The sequence below is a fragment of the Cyprinodon variegatus genome, unplaced genomic scaffold, assembly GCF_000732505.1.
Source record: "Cyprinodon variegatus isolate N-32 unplaced genomic scaffold, C_variegatus-1.0 Scaffold311, whole genome shotgun sequence".
Taxonomy (NCBI): domain Eukaryota; kingdom Metazoa; phylum Chordata; class Actinopteri; order Cyprinodontiformes; family Cyprinodontidae; genus Cyprinodon; species Cyprinodon variegatus.
The window spans coordinates 713,656-718,034 of record NW_015150764.1 but is presented as its reverse complement, the minus strand read 5'-3'; the positions used below and the strand labels follow the sequence as shown (position 1 = coordinate 718,034).

The following is a 4,379-nucleotide window of genomic DNA, read 5'->3' as shown; positions in this document are numbered from 1 at the left end:
CTGTTATTATTAATCCTGTGCATCTGATTCAGGTCACCTGAAAACAGAGACAGAAAGAACTTGATGTTTGTCTTTAGTGTTTTAAATGAAATGTAAATCAGCTTCTGTATATTTACTTTAGATTCTAGCCACAATAAAGTAAAGATGTACTAATACTGTATAACAAAACCATAGTTGCATAATGCAAAAATAATGGTGCAAAAGGGCTTTATATGGAAAGGTTCAGTGCAGTGCAAAATAAATATGGTGCAAAATGCAGTAGGACATTGACTTGTGTCCTATTGAAAAAGATTTATAAAATGTTCAGCCACTGTGGTGGTGGTGCAAAATAATGTTGCAGGTGTGATGCAGAGTCCAGTTTAGAGTTCAACATTTCAACAGTGGGGGGAAAAGCTGTTGCAGAACCTGCTGGGCCTGCAGCGGATGCTGCGAAGCCTCTTCCTCTCTTAAACCAGATGTTAATATTTTTTAAATCACTCATCAATCAAGCGGATGCAGACCAGGTGGTAAGGTTTGATTGATTCCTGATGAAAGAAGGCAAATAGCAGCATGCATTGCGAAGCAACTGTAGGACTCATGCCTTGCAGCAAGGGAGGGCCAAATCCTGGCCTGGTTTACATGTGTGGGTTAAACACCTCCATGCAATGAAATCTACCAATAACAATAACAAAAAAATTATTGCTTCTCTGTAATGGACTGGGGACGTGTCCAGAGTACACACTGCTACTTTCTCCTAACCCAAGAAAAAAAGGCATCCCACAAGAGGAACAGCCAATGGATGGAAACAAATAAAAATGATGCATTGATCCTCAGATTCCATCTGCTTCCGGATTCTAATCACACCTTGCATGATAACATCTTCATCCCATCTTTTATGAAGACGTGACATTTATAGCCCGTGTGGAGATTGAATTAAAAGATTGAAATATATTTTAATCCATTTTGGATTCAAGCACAGGTAACACAGGCATATCTCCGGAAGAGTCACTCCTCTGATGAGTGTTATTGTCTACTACTAAATGTAAAACTACTAATTGAATGTAATGACCAGTCCACTTACAAACAATGTTTCCATGTTTGTCCTTAATTGGCGCTCCTGCTCCTCCTTTCCCCCAGGGGTCATACACCGCCATCTCATCCAGCAGCTCAGCAGCATCTCTCCTCTTCTTCTCTTTCTCTCTTCTTACATTCTCTTCTTTTTCTGTAATCTGAACAAAGACATTGTTGCAAAATTCTTCTTTGAGCTGCAATAATTATTTTACCTGCTTCCTCAGTGCTTCTCTGTAGCTCAGGGTACTCTCGTTCCTTCGCCTGGAGCTGTCAGCGGGACGCCCCTCAATATCCAGGAGAGAACCACTAGAAGCAGGAGTGACAAACTACTAAATAAAAAATCTAAATGTGCTGATCACTTCTTCTGGAATAGATCTCAACTAATAAATTCTAATTTATATCCACTTAACTTTTAGATTTAGTTTTAGGACAAACAAGACAATATTATGGATTATTTTTGCGGCCCTAATGTGAGCATTTACCTAATGAGTCCAACAGGTTGCAGCCTTGCAGGGGAAGTCTCATTCTCCGGCTGAGCCCCTCCAAGCACACTAACTGTAAAGAGGATTCAAAATGAGAATATTTTTATTTTGAAAAGTATACAATTTCTGAGTTAATAAAAGTTTTATAATAATGAGATTTTATAAAAACAGAATAATATAAATATAAAGAGGCAACCATCTGTGTTTGTCTGCATTGATAGTAGATATATGGAACTTCTAAACAGCTAAAGTGTTCTGGAGTGTTTTCTAAAACAATTAACACCTTGTCGCATTTTATCAGGATATAAAGTGACATTATCACGTAAAAGTCATTCAATCATTTACAATCTGAAAACCATGATATCTATTTGCCCCGCTTTTCTTCAATCCTCCCTAATAAAACCCAGTACAACAACTTCCTTCAGATGTTTCCAACTTAAATACAGTTGTTTCATTTAATCTCAAGATAAATCCTGCTGCTCTGTTAATCCCACAGACATTTATTAGAGAATATCGATTGAAAAGGAGTCAACTGTAAAGTGCCTTGAGATGACATGTGTTGTGAAATGGCGCTATATAAATAAACTGAATTGAATTGAATTGAATGACGCACATTTCCTTTCTCAGTTTGTAAGAAAAGAAAGTTTGAAACATACTTTATAGTATAGTTCAACGCTATGTTTGTCTGTCACATGAAACCTCAAGAGTTTCTGTTCTTAAGGTTACAAAATGTGAAAAAAAGGAACATTTATGAACATCTTTTTGTGACGATGTAGGAAAAGCAATAAAACCTGAAGACATTATCAGGGTTCTATTGCTCTGATCCTCTGGGCCTGGTGTCCTGCTACTGTTAGGTGCTTCTCTATTCAAACACATCTGTAGCAAAAACTCCAATCATTATCAAAGCGTTGTAGAACCAGACTGAACCTTAAGGAGTTCAATCTGATTCAGATGTTCTGCCCCCAGGTTACATTAAAAGTTGCAGGACACTAGCCTTCCGGAACTGCTGGACAAATACACACATCACACTAACCATGGGCGGTTCTAGCCAGGTGCCAACAGGTGCCAATATCCCTGTAGAACTGGCCCTGGCTCCTGTTATGGCCCCTGTACTAAAAACATATACTGCAAATATTTAAATGTAAGTAAAAAAATTTTTAAATATATGTGTATTGCCTTGATATGAGCAGGTAGGTAAGACAATTTGCAGATGGAATGAGAAGTTTTATGTTAAAAAAAAAAGAATAAAAATAACAATTATCTTATTTCCAGTGCATAGTGTTGAATTATTTTGTTTTGGGGGCTAAAACACTTCTTCTTTTGGCAGATCATCTTATTTACAAGATCAAATTAAGGGCAAAATGCTGGTTTAAAGAAACTTCAATAACTTTAAGGTCCGTTTTGCAGTGTAATACTAAACTAGTTACTTATAACATGCATGGAAAGAACAGGGCTGTAAGTAATTTATCCCTTGGACCAATTAAATATCATGCAATTGAAGTTTACTGGAGCAGTTATTTAGAAATGACAGTTTTCAGCTCAATTAATAAACTATAAAAATGGGTAACACAAAATTTGACTAACTTCTAGAGTACTCTTTGGGAACTAATCAGGAACTAATGGGTGATTAACCATTACTTACTTGGACAGTGTATTCCCCAGGAACTACTGGTTAACTACTACTAATTAAATCCTGATTTATTCCTCTTTTGTTACCTTGATAACTACCCATTTGTTCCTGATTAATTACTCTTTGTGTCCCATGTAATTAAGCAGTAGTCCCATAATGAAGCAGAGCTGTTTCTTCCCCAGTAATGATTCGTTACCCATTAGTTCCTGATTAGTTCCCAAGGAGTTCTCTAGTAGTTATTCAAATTTTGTGTACCTCATTGTAAAATGTTATTTAAAAATGTGCTCTTGCTTTGTTCTTTTTTTGTGGGTAATCTGTTGTTTTTTGCACCCATGAAAAATCAGTGCCCCTCCTCCCACTGGTAAATGTTGTCTAGAACCACTATGAACACTGACAGGACTGCACTTGCATGCCAGGCTGGTGTGACTCTGATACTTTACTTTGCTTTCTGGTTGCGTCTTGGTGTAAAGCTGGATTACTCTGACCTATGCCGGCGTCGGAAACCATGTGAGCTACAGGAGGACCTACAGCGAGCCTGCAAAACATAATCCAAATTTAAAGCCAAATAAATTCCCTGGTATTCAGTTGATTAATTTGTATAAAGTCCCTGTTTAAGGTTCCTACCTTGGGAAGGCCGCCTGTCCTTGCATGCCTGGGAAGCCACTGTAGTGATCAAACGGTGGGACTGGTTCCACCGTTCCCTGGTTGAGGCTCACCAGGGGATTTTCTCCAAGATTTCTGTGTTGTGGGCTTTGAAAGAGATTGCCACATTTCGGATCAAACTCTTTGGTCTCAAAAACATCCTGCTTCAAGTTCTCAGGCTTTTTAGAGGCAGCGCAAGATTCCCGTTTGCACTCAGGCTGAGAAAAAATTGATCATGTTTTAGCAATAAATAAACCTGAAAGGAGTTTCTTGGCTTTTCCGTTGAATGTCAATAATTCACCTCTTTCCTAGGAGCTGGAGTCTCAGTGGCACCAATGTTCATCCTAGCTCTTTGATCCCTGGAAACAACAGTTAATAAGAACTTATCTAATGTTAACACTGAGAGTCCGGCCGGTCAGTGTTGGGCAGCTTCACCCTGAACAGATCAGCAGGTCGTCATCCATTTAACCTTAAACTACTCACAGTTTGATGATCAATTTTTATACAATTATATATATGATGTTTAGTCTTCCCTCTTACCAAAGCTGTTTTTCTAGAGATTATTTCCGATCTTT

At 38.1% G+C, this 4,379-nt stretch overlaps 1 long non-coding RNA gene across 1 annotated transcript; it reads right to left on the bottom strand.

Moving 5' to 3' along the window:
- Positions 1 to 1,099: 1,099 nt before the first annotated feature.
- LOC107090805 lies at positions 1,100 to 3,699 on the bottom strand. Its single transcript, XR_001481501.1, has 3 exons — positions 3,603 to 3,699; positions 1,533 to 1,605; positions 1,100 to 1,356 (listed from the first exon to the last, which is right to left on the bottom strand). It is a non-coding gene; the product is annotated as an uncharacterized LOC107090805 (long non-coding RNA).
- Between the last annotated feature and the right edge of the window lie 680 nt (positions 3,700 to 4,379).